We start from the raw sequence: 11770 nt of genomic DNA, 5'->3' as shown, positions 1-11770 counted from the left end.
CAATCTGGGCGCTAGCTGCAGGAGTTGGGTCGCGGCTGATGGGGGGCATGGAGAATGCGTCACGGAGATGGTTTGCCCTTATTGGCTGAACCAGCTCACTTGACGCGACTGCAGCCCGAAATGTCAATTTCTGTTGTGGCGGCAAAATGCCGCATCGTCAACGCTGTACTTTGCCGCCAAGAGTCGTTTCTACATTGGAAAACCTCATACACTATCAGAGTGCCGAACGTGCGCAAAGAATGTACCGTGAGCTCGGCCTTACGCCCACTCCCTGCGCGGCTGATTTTCTCTGACCTGTTAATCCACTTTTACACCATTAAAAGATCCCGCATGACCGTGTAGTGCCCCACACGGGTTGGGACATGGTGGGCCTGCATTTCCAGGCCTCCGTCTGGCAGCCTGGAGCTGCTCATTCTTTTGTGTGGGCCGAAACCCAGCGACTATGTAAGAAAATCCTGCGATGTCTGTGTGCGTGTGACTGCAGCAGGCGCCTATTGCGTTTGTGTGTCACTAACTGTGACCGTGCCCCACACGGTCAAGATTCCTCCCTGATCCTTCTGCTTCTACCAGAACGGCACCAACCTGCCTCCCTCCGAGAGTCCAGGCGAAGTACTGTCCCAGAATCCCACAGAGACGCTGCAGCCTCCCGGATCAGCGATCACCGTGCCGTGTAAACACGAACCCCCTCTACTCCTTAACATCGTCGCTGCTGGAGAGGCATTACGAGGCAGTGAAGGGGTTAACTGGCCACCCTGTGATTACAGGGGTCATGCTGTATTTGGGGGGGAGAGAGAGCACACAGCCCCCCACCCTGCTGCTGCCCCCTGGTCCCCCTCACCCCTTTGTGTATACGGTCTTTGTTTTAATTTTCCCGTACTAAGGCAGCCGTGCCCAGAGCAGCAAGGTTACCCAGGGGGCCCCCAGCAAGAAGTCAGAGAGATAATGTGTTACACACGTGTGTGAGGTATTACACACATATGCACAAACGTGTGTATCATTTTACAAGTGTCCCCTGAGCTGCATTTGCCTTTTAGATCTCAATCATGTCTGTCTCATCCTCCGTTTTCTATTTATGAAAATAAAATGAAGTGTTGTAAAATAATAATGTACTGGATTCATTAAAGATGGCCGCGCCTCCCCCTCTCTCTGGGGGGGGAGGGGGGTGGCGGCTGTATGGTTGTTTTGCTAGTTCCTCTTGGAGAGAAGGAATAAGCCATGGTATATAGCGTGGGGAGGGGAGAGGGGGGAATGGGTGACATCGGAGGGAAGAGTGCCCTGGGGAGGAAAGTGGGTGATGTAGGGAACAGAGAGTAGCTTGGGGGGGTAGAGTCGTTGACATGGGGGTGAGGGTAAATATGGCCTGGGAAGTGGGTGACATTTGAGATGGGCAGTGTATACGTGGGGGAGCGAGGGAATGGGTGACATGGGGAGTGTTTATGGGGGGGAGTGAAGGAGTGGGTTACATGGGGGGAGGGTAGAGAGTGAGTGACATGGGGGGAGGGTAGGGAGTGGGTGACATGGGGGGGAGGGTAGAGTGAGTGACATGGGGGGAGGGTAGAGAGTGGGTGATGTGAGTGGGTGACATGGAAGGGGGTAGAGAGTGGGTGACCTGGGAGTTTAGAGTAGTTGACATGGGAGGGGTGGGGGGAGACAAGGCTGAGGGGGAGTGGGTGACATGGGAGGTGGGGGGGGGAGACAAACCTGAGGGGGAGTGGGTGACATGGGTGGTGGGGGGGGAGACAAACCTGAGGGGGAGTGGGTGACATGGGAGGTGGGGGGGGGAGACAAACCTGAGGGGGAGTGGGTGACATGGGAGGTGGAGGGGGGGAGACAACCCTGAGGGGGAGTGGGTGACATGGGAGGGGTAAGGGGGGAGACAAGGCTGAGGGGGAAGGGTGGGAGGGGAGACAAGTCTGAGGGGGAGTTGGTGACATGGGGGCAGGTGGAAGTCTACAGTGTGCTAAAGACGCTGGGGGTGGGGGGGGATTTGGGCGAGGGTTTCGCTTGCTGAATACTCCTCTGTACAGCGGAGCTGTGCTTATTTTTACTATCTTTATCTAATGTGTTTTGGTGATCAGACTGTTTGTCAGACCTCACCGCGGCAGGTAAATGGTTCGTTCTCCTCTGCTCTTTTTGTGGCAGAGTTATTCCGAAGCCGTCGTCAGACAGACGCGGCTCGTCCGCTGGAATTCAGTGTTCCCGGAGAAAAGCGGAACACGTTCATTTTTCACAAGATACAAATTAGGAATACATGTAACGAAGATGTTAACGAAAAGCAGCGGCCCCGTTCAAAAAGGCCTCGGGGGAGGTTAAAGGGGTGAGTGCTTTGGCTGTAGTGAAAATACATAACCAAGCGGTTACAGGACTGAGAGCTTTCTGTAGGAGAGGGTTAACAGCAGTAGGTTGGCGGGCAGGACGGGGTTAAGTGCGTGCAGTGGAATGCGAGCGGTGACACGGGGGACAGGTCTGGGCGGGCAGGACGGGGTTAAGTGCGTGCAGTGGAATGCGAGCGGTGACACGGGGGACAGGTCTGGGCAGGCCCGGGTGACACTGCCGGTCACACTGCCCTGGGAGGTGGGGGAGGGGCCTGGGCAGGTCTGGTCATGCTTGACATTCCTGGGCAGGAGCACGAAGGGTTAAAAAAAAGCTGCAGGACCCATTTCACCCCAAAGCCTCCCGCACCCACCAACACGGGCACCAATGGGGGTGGGGGGGGGGCATAGGGAAGGGTTAATGGAGCGAAGCTCTGCCAGGTCCTGGGAAGGGTTAATGGAGCGATGTTCTGCAGTGCTGTGGGAAGGGTTAATCGAGCGATGCTCTGCAGTGCTCTGGGAAGGGTTAAAGAAGCGATGCTCTGGGAAGGGTTAATGGAGCGAAGCTCTGCCAGGTCCTGGGAAGGGTTAATGGAGCGATGTTCTGCAGTGCTGTGGGAAGGGTTAATCGAGCGATGCTCTGCAGTGCTCTGGGAAGGGTTAAAGAAGCGATGCTCTGGGAAGGGTTAATGGAGCGAAGCTCTGCCAGGTCCTGGGAAGGGTTAATGGAGCGATGTTCTGCAGTGCTGTGGGAAGGGTTAATCGAGCGATGCTCTGCAGTGCTCTGGGAAGGGTTAATGGAGCGATGCTCTGGAGTCCTTGAAATAGGATCTAGTAGTATAGTAATGCTTTGCAGGTCTCCAGTATCCAAGGGGTTAACACCACTACCCAGACACCTGATCCCAGGGCTGGGCTGACAGACTAAATGCTCAGGTTACCGGCTCTGTGCCCACTCACCGCCCCCCCCTCCCCCGTCACTGCTCCCCCCTGTCACCGCTCCCCCCCTGTCACCGATTCTCCCCCTCCCCCACTCCTCCATCATGTGTAACTCAAGGAAGGGATCAGTAAAAAGGTAACTAACTGCACACACCCACTCACTACTAACCCTGTACTGATCCCTCACACACCCACTCACTACTATCCTGTACTGATCCCTCACACACCCACTCACTGCTATCCCCGTACTGATCCCTCACACACCCACTCACTGCTATCCCTGTACTGATCCCTCACACACCCACTCACTGCTATCCCTGTACTGATCCCTCACACACCCACTCACTACTAACCCTGTACTGATCCCTCACACACCCACTCACTACTATCCTGTACTGATCCCTCACACACCCACTCACTACTATCCCTGTACTGATCCCTCACACACCCACTCACTGCTATCCCCGTACTGATCCCTCACACACCCACTCACTGCTATCCCTGTACTGATCCCTCACACACCCACTCACTGCTATCCCTGTACTGATCCCTCACACACCCACTCACTACTAACCCTGTACTGATCCCTCACACACCCACTCACTACTATCCTGTACTGATCCCTCACACACCCACTCACTACTATCCCTGTACTGATCCCTCACACACCCACTCACTACTATCCCCGTACTGATCCCTCACACACCCACTCACTACTATCCCCGTACTGATCCCTCACACACCCACTCACTACTATCCTGTACTGATCCCTCACACACCCACTCACTGCTATCCCCGTACTGATCCCTCACACACCCACTCACTGCTATCCCTGTACTGATCCCTCACACACCCACTCACTGCTATCCCTGTACTGATCCCTCACACACCCACTCACTACTAACCCTGTACTGATCCCTCACACACCCACTCACTACTATCCTGTACTGATCCCTCACACACCCACTCACTACTATCCCTGTACTGATCCCTCACACACCCACTCACTGCTATCCCCGTACTGATCCCTCACACACCCACTCACTGCTATCCCTGTACTGATCCCTCACACACCCACTCACTACTATCCTGTACTGATCCCTCACACACCCACTCACTACTATCCCCGTACTGATCCCTCACACACCCACTCACTACTATCCTGTACTGATCCCTCACACACCCACTCACTACTAACCCTGTACTGATCCCTCACACACCCACTCACTACTAACCCTGTACTGATCCCTCACACACCCACTCACTACTAACCCTGTACTGATCCCTCACACACCCACTCACTGCTATCCTGTACTGATCCCTCACACACCCACTCACTACTATCCTGTACTGATCCCTCACACACCCACTCACTACTAACCCTGTACTGATCCCTCACACACCCACTCACTACTATCCTGTACTGATCCCTCACACACCCACTCACTGCTATCCCCGTACTGATCCCTCACACACCCACTCACTGCTATCCCTGTACTGATCCCTCACACACCCACTCACTGCTATCCCTGTACTGATCCCTCACACACCCACTCACTACTAACCCTGTACTGATCCCTCACACACCCACTCACTACTATCCTGTACTGATCCCTCACACACCCACTCACTACTATCCCTGTACTGATCCCTCACACACCCACTCACTGCTATCCCCGTACTGATCCCTCACACACCCACTCACTGCTATCCCTGTACTGATCCCTCACACACCCACTCACTACTATCCTGTACTGATCCCTCACACACCCACTCACTACTATCCCCGTACTGATCCCTCACACACCCACTCACTACTATCCTGTACTGATCCCTCACACACCCACTCACTACTAACCCTGTACTGATCCCTCACACACCCACTCACTACTAACCCTGTACTGATCCCTCACACACCCACTCACTGCTATCCTGTACTGATCCCTCACACACCCACTCACTACTATCCTGTACTGATCCCTCACACACCCACTCACTACTAACCCTGTACTGATCCCTCACACACCCACTCACTACTATCCTGTACTGATCCCTCACACACCCACTCACTACTAACCCTGTACTGATCCCTCACACACCCACTCACTACTAACCCTGTACTGATCCCTCACACACCCACTCACTGCTATCCTGTACTGATCCCTCACACACCCACTCACTGCTATCCCCGTACTGATCCCTCACACACCCACTCACTACTATCCTGTACTGATCCCTCACACACCCACTCACTACTATCCCCGTACTGATCCCTCACACACCCACTCACTGCTATCCTGTACTGATCCCTCACACACCCACTCACTGCTATCCCCGTACTGATCCCTCACACACCCACTCACTACTATCCCCGTACTGATCCCTCACACACCCACTCACTGCTATCCTGTACTGATCCCTCACACACCCACTCACTGCTATCCCCGTACTGATCCCTCACACACCCACTCACTGCTATCCCCGTACTGATCCCTCACACACCCACTCACTACTATCCCCGTACTGATCCCTCACACACCCACTCACTGCTATCCTGTACTGATCCCTCACACACCCACTCACTGCTATCCCCGTACTGATCCCTCACACACCCACTCACTGCTATCCCCGTACTGATCCCTCACACACCCACTCACTGCTATCCTGTACTGATCCCTCACACACCCACTCACTGCTATCCCCGTACTGATCCCTCACACACCCACTCACTGCTATCCCCGTACTGATCCCTCACACACCCACTCACTGCTATCCCCGTACTGATCCCTCACACACACACTCACTGCTATCCCTGTACTGATCCCTCACACACCTACTCACTGCTATCCCTGTACTGATCCCTCACACACCCACTCACTGCTATCCCCGTACTGATCCCTCACACACCCACTCACTGCTATCCCCGTACTGATCCCTCACACACCCACTCACTGCTATCCCTGTACTGATCCCTCACACACCCACTCACTGCTATCCCTGTACTGATCCCTCACACACCCACTCACTGCTATCCCCGTACTGATCCCTCACACACCCACTCACTGCTATCCCCGTACTGATCCCTCACACACCCACTCACTGCTATCCCCGTACTGATCCCTCACACACCCACTCACTGCTATCCCCGTACTGATCCCTCACACACCAACTCACTGCTATCCCTGTACTGATCCCTCACACACCCACTCACTGCTATCCCCGTACTGATCCCTCACACACCCACTCACTGCTATCCCCGTACTGATCCCTCACACACCCACTCACTGCTATCCTGTACTGATCCCTCACACACCCACTCACTACTATCCCCGTACTGATCCCTCACACACCCACTCACTGCTATCCTGTACTGATCCCTCACACACCCACTCACTGCTATCCCCGTACTGATCCCTCACACACCCACTCACTGCTATCCCCGTACTGATCCCTCACACACCCACTCACTACTATCCCCGTACTGATCCCTCACACACCCACTCACTGCTATCCTGTACTGATCCCTCACACACCCACTCACTGCTATCCCCGTACTGATCCCTCACACACCCACTCACTGCTATCCCCGTACTGATCCCTCACACACCCACTCACTGCTATCCCCGTACTGATCCCTCACACACCCACTCACTGCTATCCCCGTACTGATCCCTCACACACACACTCACTGCTATCCCTGTACTGATCCCTCACACACCTACTCACTGCTATCCCTGTACTGATCCCTCACACACCCACTCACTGCTATCCCCGTACTGATCCCTCACACACCCACTCACTGCTATCCCCGTACTGATCCCTCACACACCCACTCACTGCTATCCCTGTACTGATCCCTCACACACCCACTCACTGCTATCCCTGTACTGATCCCTCACACACCCACTCACTGCTATCCCCGTACTGATCCCTCACACACCCACTCACTGCTATCCCCGTACTGATCCCTCACACACCCACTCACTGCTATCCCCGTACTGATCCCTCACACACCCACTCACTGCTATCCCCGTACTGATCCCTCACACACCCACTCACTGCTATCCCTGTACTGATCCCTCACACACCCACTCACTGCTATCCCCGTACTGATCCCTCACACACCCACTCACTGCTATCCCCGTACTGATCCCTCACACACCCACTCACTGCTATCCTGTACTGATCCCTCACACACCCACTCACTACTATCCCCGTACTGATCCCTCACACACCCACTCACTGCTATCCTGTACTGATCCCTCACACACCCACTCACTGCTATCCCCGTACTGATCCCTCACACACCCACTCACTGCTATCCCCGTACTGATCCCTCACACACCCACTCACTACTATCCCCGTACTGATCCCTCACACACCCACTCACTGCTATCCTGTACTGATCCCTCACACACCCACTCACTGCTATCCCCGTACTGATCCCTCACACACCCACTCACTGCTATCCCCGTACTGATCCCTCACACACCCACTCACTGCTATCCTGTACTGATCCCTCACACACCCACTCACTGCTATCCCCGTACTGATCCCTCACACACCCACTCACTGCTATCCCCGTACTGATCCCTCACACACCCACTCACTGCTATCCCCGTACTGATCCCTCACACACCCACTCACTGCTATCCCCGTACTGATCCCTCACACACCCACTCACTGCTATCCCTGTACTGATCCCTCACACACCCACTCACTGCTATCCCCGTACTGATCCCTCACACACTCACTCACTGCTATCCCCGTACTGATCCCTCACACACCCACTCACTGCTATCCCCGTACTGATCCCTCACACACACACTCACTACTATCCCTGTACTGATCCCTCACACACAGGAGAGAGAGATATGAGCGAGAGAAGGATGAGCGCGAGAGAGAGCGAGAAGGATGAGCGCGAGAGAGAGCGAGAAGGATGAGCGCGAGAGAGAGCGAGAAGGATGAGCGCGAGAGAGAGCGAGAAGGATGAGCGCGAGAGAGAGCGAGAAGGATGAGCGCGAGAGAGAGCGAGAAGGATGAGCGCGAGAGAGAGCGAGAAGGATGAGCGCGAGAGAGAGCGAGAAGGATGAGCGCGAGAGAGAGCGAGACGGATGAGCGCGAGAGAGAGCGAGAAGGATGAGCGCGAGAGAGAGCGAGAAGGATGAGCGCGAGAGAGAGCGAGAAGGATGAGCGCGAGAGAGAGCGAGATGGATGAGCGCGAGCGAGAAGGATGAGCGCGAGCGAGAAGGATGAGCGAGAGCGAGAAGGATGAGCGCGAGAGAGAGCGAGAAGGATGAGCGCGAGAGAGCGAGAAGGATGAGCGCGAGAGAGCGAGAAGGATGAGCGAGAAGGATGAGCGAGAGAGATCGAGAAGGATGAGCGAGAGAGATCGAGAAGGATGAGCGAGAGAGATCGAGAAGGATGAGCGAGAGAGATCGAGAAGGATGAGCGAGAGAGATCGAGAAGGATGAGCGAGAGAGAGAGAGAAGGATGAGCGAGAAGGATGAGCGAGAGAGAGCGAGAAGGATGAGCGAGAGAGAGCGAGAAGGATGAGCGAGAGAGAGCGAGAAGGATGAGCGAGAGAGAGCGAGAAGGATGAGCGAGAGAGAGCGAGAAGGATGAGCGAGAGAGAGCGAGAAGGATGAGCGAGAGAGAGCGAGAAGGATGAGCGAGAGAGAGCGAGAAGGATGAGCGAGAGAGAGCGAGAAGGATGAGCGAGAGAGAGCGAGAAGGATGAGCGAGAGAGAGAGAAGGATGAGCGAGAGAGATCGAGAAGGATGAGCGAGAGAGAGAGAAGGATGAGCGAGAGAGATCGAGAAGGATGAGCGAGAGAGATCGAGAAGGATGAGCGAGAGAGAGCGAGAAGGATGAGCGAGAGAGAGAGAGAGAGAGAAGGATGAGCGAGAGAGAGCGAGAAGGATGAGCGAGAGAGAGCGAGAAGGATGAGCGAGAGAGAGCGAGAAGGATGAGCGAGAGAGAGCGAGAAGGATGAGCGAGAGAGAGCGAGAAGGATGAGCGAGAGAGAGCGAGAAGGATGAGCGAGAGAGAGCGAGAAGGATGAGCGAGAGAGCGAGAAGGATGAGCGAGAGAGAGAGAAGGATGAGCGCGAGAGAGAGAGAAGGATGAGCGCGAGAGAGAGAGAAGGATGAGCGCGAGAGAGAGAGAAGGATGAGCGCGAGAGAGAGAGAAGGATGAGCGCGAGAGAGAGAGAAGGATGAGCGCGAGAGAGAGAGAAGGATGAGCACGAGAGAGAGAGAAGGATGAGCGAGAGAGATCGAGAAGGATGAGCGAGAGAGAGCGAGAAGGATGAGCGAGAGAGAGAGAGAGAAGGATGAGCGAGAAGAATGAGCGAGAGAGAGAGCGAGAAGGATGAGAGGGAGAGCGAGAGAGATAGCGAGAAAGATGAGCGAGAGAGAGAGCGAGAAGGATGAGCGAGAGAGAGAGAGCGAGAAGGATGAGCAAGAGTGAGAGAGAGAGCGAGAGAGCGAGAAGGATGAGAGAGAGAGCGAGAGAGATAGCGAGAAAGATGAGCGAGAGAGAGAGCGAGAAGGATGAGCGAGAGAGAGCGCGAGAAGGATGAGCGAGAGAGAGAGCGAGAAGGATGAGCGAGAAGGATGAGCGCGAGAGAGAGCGAGAAGGATGAGCGAGAGAGAGCGAGAGAGAGAGCGAGAGAGCGAGAAGGATGAGCGAGAGAGAGCGAGAAGGATGAGCGAGAGAGAGCGAGAAGGATGAGCGAGAGAGAGCGAGAAGGATGAGCGAGAAGGATGAGCGAGAGAGAGCGAGAAGGATGAGCGAGAGAGAGCGAGAAGGATGAGCGAGAGAGAGCGAGAAGGATGAGCGATAGAGAGCGAGAAGGATGAGCGATAGAGAGCGAGAAGGATGAGCGAGTGAGAGCGAGAAGGATGAGCGAGAGAGAGCGAGAAGGATGAGCGAGAAGGATGAGCGAGAGAGAGCGAGAAGGATGAGCGAGAGAGAGCGAGAAGGATGAGCATATGGAAGAGAGAAGGACGAGTGTGTGAGAGAGAAGGATGTGTATGAGTGTAGTGTGTGTTTGAGAGAGCGATAGGATACGTGTGTGAGAGAGGGATAAGGGTGTGTGTGTGTGTGTATATGTGTATAAGTGTTCCTGACAGCTGAACTTGAGAGAAAGAGCAGACAGGTGAGGTCAATGTCTGAATCAATGATTCATTTGGTCTTAGAATATTTATAGTGTTAATTACATTGTCTCCTAACAGCTTGTGTGTAAATGAGAGATAGGAGGGAGAGATAGGAGGGGAGAGGGAGGGGTGTGTGAGGAAGGAGAGGGAGAAAGTGTGTGAGTGAGAAGGGGGAGAGATAGGAGAGAGAGAAGTGTGTGTGTGAGCTGGAGGGAGAGGGGGACACAGGAGGAGGAGAGAGGAGGGTGAAGAGAAGGAAATCATGGGAAAAATAGAGGGGTGGTGTTAACTGGAGGGATGTGGAAGAATGGAGTAGGGAGAGAAGGTGGAGAAAGGAGAAAGATGGAGAGAGAGAAGCGATAGACATGGAGGAGGAAGAAGGGAGAGAGATGCAGAGAGAGAAGCGACAGAGATGGAGGAGGAAGAAGGAAGAGAGATGGAAGGGGAGAAGGGAGAAACATGGAAGGAGAGAAGGGAGAGAGATGGAGGGGGAGAAGGGAGAAACATGGAAGGAAAGAAGGGAGAGAGATGGAGAGGGAGGAAGAGTTGTATGAGAGTGGAGAGAAGAAGGGATAGAAAGCGGTGTGCATCTGAGAGAGGTATAATACGTGTGTGTGTGTGTGTGTGTGTGTGTGTGTGTGTGTGTGTGTGTGTGTGTGTGTGTGTGTGTGTGTGTGTGTGGTGATGTTGTGTACACACTCAGTGCACCGCAACATGGATACAACTGACCAAGATCACACAGTGGCAGAGCACAGCTATCCCTGTGAGACAATGTGGGGTCACACACAGAGCGCCTGTCCCCGAGACCCCACAGATTTTAATTAAACTAACAGAGCTGGGTCATTAAGGTCACACCGGTAACCCCCCACCCCCCCCCCCCCCCCCAAATACCTGTCCCTCTGTATAATTACTCCACTGAAAACTGAGACCCTGCTGGAAATAATTAGCTGTCATCCACTGAGAGAGGAAATGATCAAACACGACTTATAGGATTACACAGGGAGCCTCGCACGGGCACAAGGCCCCTACCCACAGGCCTTCAGGAATGAGCTATATACTAATGAATTAATAATAATAATAATAATAATAATAGCATGTTCTTGTATAGCGCTGCTAGTTTTACGTAGCGCTTTACAGACACATTTTGCAGGCACAGGTCCCTGCCCCGCGGAGCTTACAATCTAAACTAAAACGCAGTGAAGGGCGGACACTCCAATCTCCGAAACGTGAATTTAAAGAGCCCAACGTTTCGGCTCCGGAACGGAAACGCGGCGCTATAAACATTCCCGTCTTTGCGCTCGGCGTGGAACTCCTTGGTGGCTTTTTATATTACCCCTCGGACGGCACCCAGATAATAACTTA

This window comes from Ascaphus truei, chromosome 11 (genome assembly GCF_040206685.1).
Source record: "Ascaphus truei isolate aAscTru1 chromosome 11, aAscTru1.hap1, whole genome shotgun sequence".
NCBI classification, from domain to species: Eukaryota; Metazoa; Chordata; class Amphibia; order Anura; family Ascaphidae; genus Ascaphus; species Ascaphus truei.
Note: the sequence above shows the minus strand (reverse complement) of the source record.